This window comes from Arachis stenosperma, chromosome 1 (assembly GCF_014773155.1).
Source record: "Arachis stenosperma cultivar V10309 chromosome 1, arast.V10309.gnm1.PFL2, whole genome shotgun sequence".
Taxonomy (NCBI): domain Eukaryota; kingdom Viridiplantae; phylum Streptophyta; class Magnoliopsida; order Fabales; family Fabaceae; genus Arachis; species Arachis stenosperma.
In genome coordinates, this window is record NC_080377.1 from 114489898 (window position 1) to 114507676 (window position 17779).

Sequence of the window (17779 nt, forward strand, 5' to 3'; positions counted from 1 at the left end):
ATCTCAATTAAATAAAGATCCTTGGTTAGAAAGAAAAACAAAAAGAAAGAAAGAAAAGAGATAGCCAAAAAGTGGCAGAAAAAAAAAGGGGGAAACGAAAAGAAACAAAGCTGGACACCAATAGCTTGAACTTTAAAATATATGCCTGTGGTGTCTTTGTACTAGGATCTGCTTGGATTAGTAAGCTCTATGGAGTGCTTCAACACTTGGTGACTTGAATTAACTAATCCGGGATCATCAGCTGAAAGTCCACTATCAAGAGCAACCTAACTACAAGGCATTTAGTAACCCAAAGAGGTGCTGGGCATCAATGTTTTAAGAAGGAATGTGAGCCAAGTGTTCATGGTGAATAATGTGTCAAGTATACAGAAAAGAAAAATGAACTTGCTACACATGACACTCAATTAAAGCTTTTGAACAAAATAATAGCCAAGGATAAAGGAATAATGAGAGGTCATAGCAGTATGGTACTTGAAGTTTGAAGGAGACTTTCTAAGCCTAAGAGTCAATAAGAAGTGAGTGTTTGCATATCCACACAAAACCCCATGAACTACCAATAATACTCTGCTAGCATGAACATCCTCTTCCATTTCATTCTTTCTTCTTAATAATTCATTTCTTGCTTGGGGACAAGCAAGCTTTAAGTTTGGTGTTGTGATGACAAGTCATCTTAGCCTAGTTTCACTAGTCTTTTTCTTTTGTTTTCACTTGAATTATGCACTTTCTTGAGGTCTAAGCAAGCCAATTTGGGTAGATTTTCATGCTTCCTTTGATTGAATTAACCATAGATGAATTAATGCAATTTCATGAGGTTTTATGCTATATTTGATACATATTGTGAAAGAATGAATATCCCATGATTTTAAGCATAGCTTTGATGTGTTTGGTTGATTAATGATAGGTGAAGAAAGCTTGGAGAAAGGTTGAAGCAAGAAGGAATGGCTAGGAGTAAAGAGAGGACAATGGAATAAGTAAAATTGAACCAGGAAGCAAAAAGCTGGACCTAAAGTTAACCTCAAACTTTTGCACAAACTTTTGGGTGAAAAGTTAGCCCCAACGTTAGACCCCTAACTTTTGGGCTAACGTTGGAACTTGAAAATCACTCCCTGGGCACCAAAAGTTTGCGCCAACGTTAGACCCCTAACTTTTGGGCTAACGTTGGCACATGAAAATACCCCTGACCACCAAAAGTTTGCGCCAACGTTAGACCCCTAACTTTTGGGCTAACGTTGCCACATGGGAAATACAAAGGGGGAGCAAAAGTTTGCGCCAACGTTAGACCCCTAACTTTTGGGCTAACGTTGGCGCCATAAGTGCACAAGGTAAAGCCAACGTTGGAGCAAAAGTTAGACCCCTAACTTTGGCACCAACGTTGGTATCAGCAGATTATGGTAGCTCAAACTTTTACTCCAACTTTTGCAAAACTCCAACCCGGTTCAATTGGTTCACTTTGGTTCCTCTCCAAACTCCAAGAGCAATCAATCAAGGCCTCTTTCAACCCAATTCCACCAAGAGCAAAGGCCCAACTCAAGGCTTGAAGATCATTTGAAGGAAGTGTATAAATAGGATAGAATTCAAGTTATTCGGGGAGCTCTTCTTTTTAGTTTTGCTTAGTAGTTTTCGGAGAGCTTTTGGTATTGAGTAATCTTTAATTTCTTAGTTTCGGGGAAGGAGAATTCAATTCCCTTCCTCTTAGTTTTATTTTTTTCAATCTCAATTACTTTGTCTTGGATCTTGGGTTGGAGAATTGAAGAAATTCTGTTTCAATCTCATCCTTGGATCTCTCTGTTTCTTTACTGCATAATTGAGTTTAAATTTCTGTTAATTGCTCTTCATCTACTTTCTTTGCAATTTACAATTTCTTTGCAAGTGTTCTTGTTGGATCTGGGAAGGCATTGAGATCTAGACTCGGTTATCTAGTCTCTTGGGTCCTGAGATCTGAATTTCCAATTTCCAATTCTCTGTTTATTGCTTTTCATGTTCATTTACTCTTCTGCTTCAGATCCGATTCAATACCAATCCCCTTTTACTCTTCTGTTTAATGCAATTTATTTTGCCTTGTTTAATTGCTGCAAATCCAATTCCCAATTCCCTTTACATTTCAAGTCATTTACATTTCTTGCAATTTAAGATTCCGCAATTTACATTTCTTGCATTCTAAGTTTCTGCAATTGATATTACTTGTTCTTTAAGATTTAGCAATTTAATTCTTGCACTCTTTAATTTCATGCAATTTACACATTCCCTTTACTTTCCATGCAATTTAAATTCTGCAAATCACACATCACTCAACCAAATCTTGATTCGCTTGACTAAATCAACCACTAAACTAAAATTGCCCAATCCTTCAATCCCTGTGGGATCGACCTCACTCCCGTGAGTTTTTATCACTTGATGCGACCCGGTGTACTTGCCGGTGAGTTTTGTGTCGGATCGTTTTCCGCACGTCAGATTCCCCTAGTTGGTCTTCATTCTTCGATCTGGGATCCCAAATCTTATTTTTGCACCCGTCTTCAATTTGATATTCATACTTTTTCTTTTCGGGTGGTTGACACATAGAATTCTCTTTAGCACACCAAGCTTTCCTTCTAGACCCATGCAAAGTGGTATTCTTCCAATCATGGTTCCTATACCTTGAAGCTTTGACCTTAGTGAGCTTTATACCAAATTTCCAACCACTACACAATTCTCTTTTTCCTTTAAGTCCACAAAGAGCTCTAAGTTGTCCATCCGTTTCAATTAAACCATATTCAAATGAGAAAGTAAAGCTTAGGGATAAGAATTTTACCCACTTGAATGTTGTGTTGGATGGTGATTTGGGAAGGGCGACTTCCCCACACTTAGACAATGCAAGGCTTACTTCTTTATGCTCTTCTTTGGGTATTTCCACCTCCTGACAAATTTCTTCAATTTCAACCTTTTCCCTTTTATTACTTGACTTGGTGTTGTCTTCAAGAATTTTGATTTCTTTCTCAATGGGAGGTGATTTAATTTTGGATAGGAATTCATTGATGAATAAATCCATTTCTTGATCAACCTCTTCATATTCTTCAATTTCAATATACACCATGCCAACTTCTTCTTCCTTGGGAGGTTGTGCACACTCTTCTATGGTTTCAACTTCAAGTATACTAGGAAGAGATTGTGTGCGCTCATCTATTATTCCAACTCCATGTCTATTAGGGGGGAATTCAATTGTAGATAGGAATTCCTCCATGATTGAATCTATTTCTTGATTAACCTCCTCGTATTCTTCGATCTTGATATGCTCCGGAGGTTGTTGAGACTCACATGGTGGTTTTATATCTCCTAAATGTTCCACACCTCCTAAATCTTGGACCACTTCCTCCTTTGTTTCAATAACTGTAGGCTTCTCCAATTGCTCCACTACTACTACCGATTCTTCCTTTTTCACCGAATTTTCCGATATCTTCTCCATGCTTTGCTCTTCCTTAGGCTTTCCACATGAGGCTACGGGAATGACTTGAGTATTCAAACATTGGTGGGCTAAAGCGTGTACCACCTTGATCAAGTTGGTTACAAACGCAAATGTATCCCGCTTCATGGCTTCTTGTCCTTGAATTAACAAGGTGAGAGGATCGTCTATTGGGACTTGGGGTGAGTAGGAAGGTTCATTATTTTGGAGAGAGGGTTCATGGTAGGAAGGTAGTTCTTCTTGGTAAAATTATGGAGATGGTGTGCATTGAGGTGGTTCTAAAGGTTCTTGCTCATAGTGGTCATAAGAATGTGATATGGGTGATTGGTCATATGGTGGATATGGATCATAGGAAGGTTCTTGGTATGGAGAGGCTTGTGGGTATGGTTGAGCATCAGGTTGAGGATAAGGTTCATAGGCATACGGTGGTGGTTGATTATCATAAAAGGAGTCACCATAGCCATTGAATTGGCATGCATTAGGATGAGAATTATACCTATAACTGTCCGGAGGTTGTTGCCAATAGGAGTGATCAATTCCTTGAGGCTCCTCCCATCTTTGTTGGTTCCATCCATAATGAGTATCATCATTGAAATGCACATTTCCTACAACACAATTAGGACCAAACTCATAGCCAAGGTGAGAATTCATGGTGGAAAAATAAAGTAAAACTAACTAAACTAGTAATCAGACAAAAGACAAACTATTTATAATATTCACATATGTACAATAACCAAAAACGGCGCCATTTTGATAATTAGATTTTTGACGGTTTAGAATTTCACTAATGAAATCTCGTTGTAAAGTATAGCCTCTAAACCATCAATAATCCTTTCATACAAAAATTTGTTTATCACAAGTACAAATCCCTAAAATCTATAAACCGAAGTATTTAAACCTCGGGTCGTCTCTCAAAGGACTTGTAGGGTAGTGTTCTTGTTATTGGTTATGAACTTGTTTATTTTGGGGTTTTAGATGAGACAAATGAAAAGTAAATAGAAATGAAATTTTATTAACAAAATGGTCTTGGCAAGGTTTGATGATCAAGGACCTATATCATTATCACTAATCACAATCATGATAGTAGCAAGGATCAATCTCACTAAGTCATCCTCTAGCTAGTAGCAAAGGAAAGTAAAGTGAGTTATATCAATCTAAGTCCATAAATCCTAGTTCACTAATTGAATTAATGAAGGCTAGAGTCAATGGCTATCAACTATCAATCACTTGGATATTAGTAACTCAAGAGTTCCTAAGTTATCTTCCCAAGCCAAGAACATAAAATTCTATTCTAACATTCTCCCAAGCATTTCATCAAACACTTGGAAGGTACAAAAGAGAAATATAGAAAATCACAACAAGAATGAATTCTACCTACAATTGAATGCAAAAATATTAACAACAACAATCAAGGAACTCACAATTATCATGAATTACCTCAAATTGCATTATTGAACGAAAACAAAAGAACAACATTAGATCCATAACAAAATGAAGAATTGCAAGAATTAAAGTACATAACTAGAGAGAGGAAGAAGAGAAGAGTAAGAATTGATAAAGGAAAAATGAATTAAAGCATGAATTAATCCTAGATCTAAGAGGAGAGATTATCCTAAACCTAATCCTAATTCTAGAGAGAAGTGAGAGCTTCTCTCTCTAGAAACTAACTCTAAAACTAATCCTAATGTGTATGAATGAACTATTGATACCTTCCTCTTCAATCCTTGGTCCTCTTAATGCATTTTGGCGCCAAAGTTGGTTGCACTGGGTCCCATAGCTTCCCAGAATTCGCTGGGCACGAGTTTCATTTAAAAATCATGTGCGGCTTTCGGCGTGGACACGCACAGTACGCGTATGCGTCCCTGGTCGATATTGCAATGTGCGCGTGAGCGCCTTGTGTGTGATGAGTGGATAATTTGTACGCTATTTGGCATTGTTTTTAGTATGTTTTTAGTAGGATTTAGTTAGTTTTTAGTATATTTTTATTAGTATTTAGTTAAAATTCACTTTTCTGGACTTTACTATGAGTTTGTGTGTTTTTCTGTGATTTTAGGTATTTTCTGGCTGAAATTGAGGGACCTGAGCAAAAATCTGATTCAGAGACTGAAAAGGACTGCAGATGCTGTTGGATTCTGACCTCCCTGCACTCGAAGTGGATTTTCTGGAGCTACAGAAGCCCAATTGGTGCGCTCTCAACGGCGTTGGAAAGTAGACATCCTGGGCTTTCCAGCAATGGATAATAGTCCATACTTTGCCCGAGATTTGATGGCCCAAACCGGCGTTCCAAATCAGCTCAAGAATGCCCGGCGTTTAACGCCGGAACTGGCACAATAATGGGAGTTAAACGCCCAAACTGGCACAAAAGCTAGCGTTTAACTCCAAGAAGAGTCTCTACACGAAAATGCTTCAATTCTCAGCCCAAGCACACACCAGTGGGCCCGGAAGTGGCTTTTTATGTCATTTACTCATCTTTGTAAACCCTAGGCTACTAGTTCTTTATAAATAGGACCTTTTGCTATTGTATTTTTCATCTTGGGATCTTAGATCATCTTGAGATCTTTGAATCTTTTGATCACTGGGGGCTGGCCTCACGGCCATGCCTAGACCTTGTTCTTATGTATTTTCAACGGTGGAGTTTCTGCACACCATAGATTAAGGTGTGGAGCTCTGCTGTACCTCGAGTATTAATGCAATTACTATTGTTCTTCTATTCAATTCAGCTTGTTCTTATTCCAAGATATTCATTAGCACTCAAGAACTTGATGAATGTGATGATTATGTGACGCTCATCATCATTCTCACTTATGAACGCGTGCCTGACAACCACTCCCGTTCTACAAGCAAACAAGGCTTGAATGTTTATCTTTTGGGTTCTTTAACCGGAATCTTTGTGGTATAAGCTAGAATTGATGGCGGCATTCAAGAGAACCCGGAAGGTCTAAACCTTGTCTGTGGTATTCTGAGTAGGATTCAATGATTGAATGACTGTGACGAGCTTCAAACTCGCGATTGTGGGGCGTTAGTGACAGACGCAAAAGAATCACTGGATTCTATTCCGACATGATCGAGAACCGACAGCTGGATAGCCGTGCCGTGACAGGGTGCGTTGAACATTTCCACTGAGAGGACGGGACTGTAGCCATTTACAACGGTGATGCCCAACATACAGCTTGCCATGGAAAGGAGTAAGAAGGATTGGATGAAGACAGTAGGAAAGCAGAGAGACGGAAGGGACAAAGCATCTCCATTCGCTTATCTGAAGTTCTCACCAATGAATTACATAAGTATCTCTATCTTTATCTTTATGTTTTATTCATATATCATCCATAACCATTTGAGTCTGCCTGACTAAGATTTACAAGGTGACCATAGCTTGCTTCATACCAACAATCTCCGTGGGATCGACCCTTACTCGCGTAAGGTTTATTACTTGGACGACCCAGTGCACTTGCTGGTTAGTTGTGCGAAGTTGTGTTTATACCATGGTATTGAGCACCAAGTCTTTGGGGCCATTACTAGGGATTATTTGAGTTGTGAAAAGTAGTGATCACAATTTCGTGCACCAAGTTTTTGGCGCCATTGCCGGGGATTGTTTCGAGTATGGACAACTGACGGTTCATCTTGTTGCTTAGATTAGGTATTTATCTTCAAAGTTCTTAAGAATGAATTCTAGTGTTTCAAGGTCATGTTCTTATCATCACCAAAGCTGATTAATTTTCATCAATTTAGCTCTTGAATGCAATGTTCTGCTGAAGCTTGGCTAGCCATGTCTAATTCCTTTAGACTGAAGCTTTAGACTAACATTGCATGATTCCTGGAATTCTCATTAAGAATTTTGATACCTTTCTGTTCTTTTCCACTTAATTTTCGAAAAATCCAAAAAAAATTACAAAATCATAAAAACCAAAAATATTGTATGTTTCTTGTTGAGTCTAGAGTCTCATTTTAAGTTTGGTGTCAATTGCATGTTTCTGTTCTTCTTGCATTTTTCGAATTCATGCTTGTGTCTTCATTAATCTTCAAGTTGTTCTTGATGATTTCATTGCTATGATCTTTAAATTCTCTTGACTTGAGTGTTTTGTTGTTTCTCATATGTATTCTCATTTTGTTAGTGTCAGTAGTATACAAACTGCTAAGTTTGGTGTCTTGCATGCATTGTTATTTGATTTTAGTTGCATTTTGATTATTCCTCATTATTAAAAATCTAAAAATATTTTTAATTTGTGTCTTTTCAAGTCAATAATACAGAGAATTGAAGATTCAGAACATACAGCAAAGGAATTATACAGAAAAAGCTGGGCATTCAAAACGCCCAGTGAAGAAGGAAAAACTGGCGTTTAACGCCCAAAAGGGTAGAGCTTTGGGCGTTAAACGCCAGAATGTGCACCATTCTGGGCGTTTAACGCCAGGATGGCACAAGAACGAAGATTCTGTTTTCAATGCAAATTTTTTTTTTCAAGTTTTCAAAGTTTTTCAAAATCAAATCTTTTTCAAATCATATCTTTTCAATCAAATCTTTTTCAAATCAATTTCTTTCCTTTTTCAAAGATACTTGCTATCAATTAATGATTTGATTCAACATTTCAAGTATGTTGCCTTTTCTGTTGAGAAAGGTTTAATGTTTGAATCATATCTTTTCTTGTTAGCCAAGTCATTAATTTTTAAAATCAAATCTTTTTAAATTGTTTTTCAAATCATATCTTTTCAATCATATCTTTTTAAACACATCTTTTTCAAAAAAGTTTTCAATCATATCTTCTTCAAAATCTTTTTCAAAATGATTTTAAAATCTTTTTAATTAATTTTCGAAAAAATCTCTTCCCCTCTTCTCACATCCTTCTATTTATGGAGTACCACTCCTCCTCAATGCACAATTCGAACTCTATCTCACTAAGTTCGAATTCTTCTACCTCTTCCTTCTATTTTTCTGTTCCTCTAACACCTCAAGGAATCTCTATACTGTGACATAGAGGATTCCACATTTTCTTGTTCTCTTCTCTTTCATATGAGCAGGAACAAAGACAAAGGCATTCTTGTTGAGGCTGACCCTGAACCTGAAAGGACCTTGAAGCAAAAGCTAAGAGAAGCTAAGGCACAACTCTCTGTAGAGGACCTAACAGAAATCTTCAAAGAAGAAGAACCCATGGCAGCCGAAAACAACAACAATGCCAACAATGCAAGGAAGGTGCTGGGTGAATTTACTGCACCTACTCCCGACTTCTATGGGAGAAGCATCTCTATCGCTGCCATTGGAGCAAACAACTTTGAGCTTAAGCCTCAATTAGTTTCTCTAATGCAACAGAATTGCAAGTTCCATGGACTTCCATTGGAAGATCCTCATCAGTTTTTGGCTGAATTCTTGCAAATCTGTGACACTGTCAAGACTAATGGGGTTGACCCTGAGGTCTACAGACTTATGCTATTCCCTTTTGCTGTAAGAGACAGAGCTAGGATATGGTTGGACTCACAACCTAAAGAAAGCCTGAACTCTTGGGAAAAGCTAGTCAATGCCTTCTTGGCAAAGTTCTTTCCACCTCAAAAATTGAGTAAGCTTAGAGTGGAAGTCCAAACCTTCAGACAGAAGGAAGGAGAATCCCTCTATGAAGCTTGGGAAAGATACAAACAATTGATCAGAAAGTGTTCCTCTGATATGCTTTCTGAATGGAGCATCATAGGTATTTTCTATGATGGTCTGTCTGAACTGTCCAAGATGTCTTTGGATAGCTCTGCTGGAGGATCTCTTCATCTGAAGAAGATGCCTACAAAAGCTCAAGAACTAATTGAAATGGTTGCAAATAACCAATTCATGTACACTTCTGAAAGGAATCCTGTGAACAATGGGACAAATCAGAAGAAAGGAGTTCTTGAGATTGATACTCTAAATGCCATATTGGCTCAGAACAAAATACTGACTCAGCAAGTCAATTTGATTTCTCAAAGTCTGTCTGGAATGCAAGCTACACCAGGCAGTACTAAGGACGCTTCATCTGAAGAAGAAGCTTATGATCTTGAGAACCCTTCAATGGAAGAGGTGAATTACATGGGAGAACCCTATGGAAACACCTATAATTCTTCATGGAGAAATCATTCAAATCTCTCATGGAAGGATCAACAGAGACCTCAACAAGGTTTCAATAATGGTGGAAGAAATATGTTCAGCAATGGCAAGCTTTTTCCATCATCTTCTCAGCAACAGACAGAGAATTCTAAGCAGAACCACTCTGACTTAGCAACCATGGTCTCTAATCTAATCAAAACCACTCAAAGTTTCATGACTGAAACAAGGTCCTCTATTAGGAATTTGGAGGCACAAGTGGGACAGCTGAGCAAGAAAATTACTGAACTCCCTCCTAGTACTCTTCCAAGCAATACAGAAGGAAATCCAAAAGGAGAGTGCAAGGCCATCAACATGGCCGAACTAGGAGAGGAGGGAGAGGCAGTGAACGCCACTGAGGAAGACCTCAATGGACGTCCACTGGCCTCCAATGAGTTCCCCAACGAGGAACCATGGGAATCTGAGGATCACACTGAGACCATAAAAATTCCATTGGATTTACTTCTACCATTCATGAGCTCTGATGAGTATTCTTCCTCTGAAGAGGATGAGTATGTCATTGAAGAGCAAGTTGCTAAATACCTTGGAGCAATCATGAAGCTAAATGACAAGTTATTTGGTAATGAGACTTGGGAGGATGAACCCCCTTTGCTCACCAAAGAACTGGATGGCTTGTCTAGGCAGAAATTACCTCAAAAGAGACAGGATCCTGGGAAGTTTTCAATACCTTGCGCCATAGGCACCATGACCTTCAAGAAGGCTCTGTGTGACTTAGGGTCAAGTGTAAACCTCATGCCTCTCTCTGTAATGGAGAAGCTAGGGATCTTTGAGCTGCAAGCTGCAAGAATCTCACTAGAGATGGCAGACAATTCAAGAAAACAAGCTTATGGACTTGTAGAGGATGTTCTGGTAAAGATTGAAGACCATTACATCCTTGCTGATTTCATAGTCCTAGAGACTGGGAAGTGCATGGATGAATCCATCATCCTTGGCAGACCCTTCCTAGCCACAACAAAGGCTGTGATTGATGTTGACAGAGGTGAACTAATCATTCAAGTGAATGAGGAATCCTTTGTGTTTAAGGCTCAAGGATATCCCTCTGTCACCATGGAGATGAAGCATGAAGAGCTTCTCTTAAAACAGAGTCAAATAGAGCCCCCACAGTCAAACTCTAAGTTTGGTGTTGGGAGGCCACAACCAAATTCTATGTTTGGTATTGGGGGGTTCCAACATTGCTCTGAGTATCTGTGAGGCTCCATGAGAGCCCTCTGTCAAGCTACTGACATTAAAGAAGCGCTTGTTGGGAGGCAACCCAATGCTATATTTTATCTATTTTCCTTTGTTATTTTATGTTTTCTATAGGTTGATGATCACGAGAAGTCACAAAATCAATTGAAAAAGCAAAAACAGAATGAAAAATAGAAAGAAAAATAGCACACCCTGGAGGAAGATCCTGCTGGCGTTTAAACGCCAGTAAGGGTAGCAAATGGGCGTTTAACGCCCAGTCTGGCACCATTCTGGGCGTTTAACGCCAGAAAGGGGCACGAGACTGGCGTTAAACGCCAGGAAAGGGCAAGAAGCTGGCGTTAAACGCCAGAAATGGGCACCAGCCCGGCGTTTAACGCCAGAATTGGCACAGAGAGCAATTTTTGCTCGCCATTTGGTGCAGGGATGACTTTTCCTTGACACCTCAGGATCTGTGGACCCCACAGAATCCCCACCTACCCCACCACTCTCTCTCTTCTTCACTCCTTCATTTTCACACAACCTAAACACTACTTCTCCCCTTTTGGCCGAACCATAAGCCATCTCCATCTCCTCTATTTCTTCTTCTTCTACTCTCTTCTCTCTTCTTTTGCTCGAAGACGAGCAAACCTTTTAAGTTTGGTGTGGCAAAAGCATTGCTTTTTGTTTTTCCATAACCATTTATGGCATCCAAGGCCGGAGAAACCTCTAGAAAGAGGAAAGGGGAGGCAAAAGCTTTCACCTCCGAGTCATGGGAGATGGAGAGATTCATCTCAAGGGTGCATCAAGACCACTTCTATGAAGTTGTGGCCTTGAAGAAGGTGATCCCCGAGGTCCCTTTCAAACTCAAAAAGAGTGAATATCCAGAGATCCGACATGAGATTCGAAGAAGAGGTTGGGAAGTTCTTACCAACCCCATTCAACAAGTCGGAATCTTAATGGTTCAAGAGTTCTATGCCAATGCATGGATCACCAAGAGCCATGATCAAAGTGTGAACCCGAACCCAAAGAATTGGCTTACAATGGTTCGGGGGAAATACTTAGATTTTAGTCCGAAAAATGTAAGGTTGGCATTCAACTTGCCCATGATGCAAGGAGATGAACACCCTTACACTAGAAGGGTCAACTTTGATCAAAGGTTGGACCAAGTCCTCATAGACATTTGTGAAGAGGGCGCCTAATGGAAGAGAGATTCAAGAGGGAAGCCGGTTCAACTGAGAAGGCACGACCTCAAACCCGTGGCTAGAGGATGGTTGGAGTTTATCCAACGCTCAATCATTCCCACTAGCAACCGGTCCGAAGTTACTATAGACCGGGCCATTAGGATCCATAGTATCATGATTGGAGAAGAAGTAGAAGTTCATGAGGTTATAGCCCAAGAACTTTACAAGGTGGCGGACAAGCCCTCTACCTTGGCAAGGTTAGCCTTTCCTCATCTCATTTGTCACCTCTGTTATTCAGTTGGAGTTGACATAGAAGGAGACATCCCCATTGATGAGGACAAGCCCATCACCAAGAAAAGGATGGAGCAAACAAGAGATCCCACTCATCATGAAATCCCTGAGATGCCTCAAGGGATGCACTTTCCTCCACAAAACTATTGGGAGCAAATCAACACCTCCCTAGGAGAATTGAGTTCCAACATGGGACAACTAAGGGTGGAGCACCAAGAACATTCCATCCTCCTCCATGAAATTAGAAAAGATCAAAGAATCATGAGAGAGGAGCAACAAAGACAAGAAAGAGACATTGAGGAGCTCAAGCACTCCATAAGATCTTCAAGAGGAAGAACAAGCTGCCATCACTAAGGTGGACCCGTTCTTTAATCTCCTTGTTCTTTATTTTCTTGTTTTTCGAATTTGATGCTTATGTTTATCCATGTTTGTGTCTTATGATCATTAGTGTCTTAGTGTCTATGCCTTAAAGTTATGAATGTCCTATGAATCCATCACCTTTCTTAAATGAAAAATGTTCTTAATTGAAAAAGAGAAGAATTGCATGAATTTCAGATTTTATAACAGATTAATTATTTTGATGTGGTGGCAATACTTTTGTTTTCTGAATGTATGCTTAAACAGTGCATATGTCTTTTGAATTTGTTGTTCATGATTGGTTGGCTCTTGAAAGAATGATGAAAAAGGAGACATATTACTGAGGATCTGAAAAATCATAAAAATGATTCTTGAAGCAAGAAAAAGCAGTGAATACAAAAAAAAAAGAGAAGAAGCGAAAAAAGAAAAAAAAACGAAAAAAAGGGAGAAAGAGAAAAAGAAAGAAAAAGAAAGAAATAAAGTTGTGATCCAAGGCAAAAAGAGTGTGCTTAAGAACCCTGGACACCTCTAATTGGGGACTCTAGCAAAGCTGAGTCACAATCTGAAAAGGTTCACCCAATTATGTGTCTGTGGCATGTATGTATCCGGTGGTAATACTGGAAGACAGAGTGCTTTGGGCCACGGCCAAGACTCATAAAGTAGTTGTGTTCAAGAATCATCATACTTAACTAGGAGAATCAATAACACTATCTGGATTCTGAGTTCCTAAAGAAGCCAATCATTCTGAATTTCAAAGGATAGAGTGAGATGCCAAAACTGTTCAGAGGCAAAAAGCTAAAGCCCCGCTCTTCTAATTAATACTGATCTTCATAGATGTTTTTGGAATTCATTGCATATTCTCTTCTTTTTATCTTGTTTGATTTTCAGTTGCTTGAGGACAAGCAACAATTTAAGTTTGGTGTTGTGATGAGCGGATAATTTGTACGCTTTTTGGTATTGTTTTTAGTATGTTTTTAGTAGGATTTAGTTAGTTTTTAGTATATTTTTATTAGTTTTTAGTTAAAATTCACTTTTCTGGACTTTACTATGAGTTTGTGTGTTTTTCTGTGATTTCAGGTATTTTCTGGCTGAAATTGAGGGACCTGAGCAAAAATCTGATTCAGAGACTGAAAAGGACTGCAGATGCTGTTGGATTCTGACCTCCCTGCACTCGAAGTGGATTTTCTGGAGCTACAGAAGCCCAATTGGCGCGCTCTAAATGGCGTTGGAAAGTAGACATCCTGGGCTTTCCAGCAATGGATAATAGTCCATACTTTGCCCGAGATTTGATGGCCCAAACCGGCGTTCCAAATCAGCTCAAGAATGCCCGGCGTTTAACGCCGGACTGGCACAAGAATGGGAGTTAAACGCCCAAACTGGCACAAAAGCTAGCGTTTAACTCCAAGAAGAGTCTCTACACAAAAATGCTTCAATGCTCAGCCCAAGCACACACCAAGTGGGCCAGGAAGTGGATTTTTATGTCATTTACTCATCTTTGTAAACCCTAGGCTACTAGTTCTTTATAAATAGGACCTTTTGCTATTGTATTTTTCATCTTGGGATCTTAGATCATCTTGAGATCTTTGAATCTTTTTATCACTGGGGGCTGGCCTCATGGCCATGCCTAGACCTTGTTCTTATGTATTTTCAACGGTGGAGTTTCTACACACCATAGATTAAGGTGTGGAGCTCTGCTGTACCTCGAGTATTAATGCAATTACTATTGTTCTTCTATTCAATTCAGCTTGTTCTTATTCCAAGATATTCATTCGCACTCAAGAACTTGATGAATGTGATGATTATGTGACGCTCATTATCATTCTCACTTATGAACGCGTGCCTGACAACCACTCCCGTTCTACAAGCAAACAAGGCTTGAATGTTTATCTCTTGGGTTCTTTAACCGGAATCTTCGTGGTATAAGCTAGAATTGATGGCGGCATTCAAGAGAATCCGGAAGGTCTAAACCTTGTCTATGGTATTCTGAGTAGGATTCAATGATTGAATGACTGTGACGAGCTTCAAACTCACGATTGTGGGGCGTTAGTGACAGACGCAAAAGAATCACTGGATTCTATTCCGACATGATCAAGAACCGACAGCTGGATAGTCGTGCCGTGACAGGGTGCGTTGAACATTTCCACTGAGAGGACGGGACTATAGCCATTGACAACAGTGATGCCCAACATACAGCTTGCCATGGAAAGGAGTAAGAAGGATTGGATGAAGACAGTAGGAAAGCAGAGAGACGGAAGGGACAAAGCATCTCCATTCGCTTATCTGAAGTTCTCACCAATGAATTACATAAGTATCTCTATCTTTATCTTTATGTTTTATTCATATGTCATCCATAACCATTTGAGTCTGCCTGACTAAGATTTACAAGGTGACCATAGCTTGCTTCATACCAATAATCTCCGTGGGATCGACCCTTACTCGCGTAAGGTTTATTACTTGGACGACCCAGTGCACTTGCTGGTTATTTGTGCGAAGTTGTGTTTATACCATGGTATTGAGCACCAAGTCTTTGGGGCCATTACTAGGGATTATTTGAGTTGTAAAAAGTAGTGATCACAATTTCGTGCACCAGTGCGCGTGCGCGTCCTTGGACGAGATCAGATCTTTGGCTTTTTATTTTTCTCTCTACTTACATGCTTCCTTCCTTATTCGTTTGATCCATGCCTAGCCTATTTTAACATGAGATTACTAGCAAACACATCAAGGCATCTTATGGAATCAAGGATGAATTAAAATTACCAAAGTAAAGGCTTAAAAAGCATGTTTTTACATTTAAGTATAAATACGGGAGAGATAACAAAACCATGCTAATTCATTGGCTAAATGTAAGAAAATATTATCAAAATACTCTAAATTTAACACAAGATAAACCCTAAAAATTGGGTTTATCAATACAGTATAATGAAGGGAAAGGACGTGAATGTTGGGGAGTTGATTGCCAACAACATCAACAAGACACTGAAAAGCACTAACGAGAGCACAAGATTGGCATTCCCCAGCATCATAGAAGAGCTATGTGATGACCCTAGAGTTGAGAAGGTGATTGATGAGGTGATGGTGAAGCAAGATAAGCCTATAACTGCCAAGAAGATGGCTAAGGTGTTGGCCGTCAATCCACTTCAAAGGACTAGAGAGTATAGAGCTCATGCTCATGTGCCACAACCACAACAATGAGAGGAAGAGGAGGCAAAGGAGCAACCACAATTTCTGGCACTTCAACCACCACCATACCAACAATACCAACAATTTCTTGAAGGAATGAATTGGGAGCAGCTGCAAGGAGACGTGCACCAAATGAAGGGAGATCTGCATCAATTGAGGGAAGATGTCAACCAATTTCAATGTTTCCAAAGGGAGCAATGGAACCAAGTGAATGAGAACATGCAAAACCTCCTAGGAAGCTTTGAACAACTGAAGGAGCAGCAAGGAAGGATCAACTGGGGAGAATTGCAAGGCAGCTTAGGGATGATGTTGGAACATCAATTACATCAAATGAACAGCCTTGCTGAATTCAGACACCTCTATGAAGGTAGAACTATAGCAAGAAGGAATATGACTGCTATGTATAAACTAAGTTGAGTTATTTGTGCAATGCAGTAGCCAACTTGAATCCCAATTACCCCACCTATATGCAGAAATTGGAGGAACTCAGTGGACGGCAGGAGGAAATTGCATATCAGCACAAAGAAAATGTGAAGTCCAACATGAGGAGGCTGGGATTCTGGAAGCCCAAGGACAAGAAGGCACAAGAAGGATCCTCCAAAAAGGATGGAGATGACTTCTCCCCCTCTGATGAGCGGATAATTTATACGCTTTTTGGCATTATTTTTAGTATGTTTTAGTATGTTTTTATTATATTTTTATTAGTTTTTAGTTAAAATTCACTTTTCTAGACTTTACTATGAGTTTGTGTGTTTTTCTGTGATTTCAGGTATTTTCTGGCTGAAATTGAGGGACCTGAGCAAAAATCTGATTCAGAGGCTGAAAAGGACTGCAGATGCTGTTGGATTTTAACCTCCCTGCACTCGAAGTGGATTTTCTAGAGCTACAAAAGCCCAATTGATAATAGTCAATACTTTTCCCATACTTTGCCCGAGATTTGATGGCCCAATTAGGCGTTCCAAGTCAGCTCAAGAATTCTGGCGTTTAACGCCGGAACTGGCATAAGAATGGGAGTTAAACGCCCAAACTGGCACAAAAGCTGGCGTTTAACTCCAAGAAAAGTCTCTATACATAGAAGCTTCAATGCTCAGCCCAAGCACACACCAAGTGGGCCCGGAAGTAGATTTTTATGTCATTTACTCATCTTTGTAAACCCTAAGCTACTAGTTCTCTACAAATAGGACGTTTTGCTATTGTATTTTCATCTTTAGATCTTTAGATCATTTTTAGATCTTTTGATCATCTTTGGACGTCTAGTTCTTAGATCATTGGGGGGCTGGCCTCTGGTGGACGAAATTGTGATCCATGTTCTAATTATTTTGAGATGAAGGCTTCTAAGGGGCAGCACCTGAATTCACAACTCCGTTCAACTAACCAGCAAGTGTACTGGGTCGTCCAAGTAATAAACCTTACGTGAGTAAGGGTCGAATCCACAGAGATTGTTGGTATGAAGCAAGCTATGGTCACCTTGTAGATCTCAGTCAGGCGGATTAAACATTATTTATGGGTTCGAAGATAGAAATAAAGATTAGAAATAATAAAAGGGATAGAATACTTATGTAGATTCATTGGTAGGAATTTCAGTTAAGTATATGAAGATGCTGTATGGCCCAAGGACGCCTGCTTTCCTATTGCTTCTACTCAATCCTTCTTACTCCTTTCCATGGCAAGCTGTGTATAGGAGTTCACCATCAGCGGTGGCTACTTTCAATCCTCTCGGGAAAATATCCTATGCGGCTGTCACTCGCACAGCTAATCATCTGGAGGCATCACCCATGGTTGATGACTACATCCCATCCTCGCAGTGAAAACTAATGCTCACGCACTCTGTCACAGTACGGCTAATCACTGGTTGGTTCCCGCGCCTACTGGAATAGAATCCCTTGATTCTTTTGCGTCTGTCACTAACGCCCAGCACTTGCAAGTTTGAAGCACGTCACAGTCATTCATTACCGGAATCCTACTCGGAATACCACAGACAAGGTGAGACTTTCCGGATTCCCAGGATCCTACTCGGAACACCACAGACAAGGTTGGACTTTCCGGATCCTC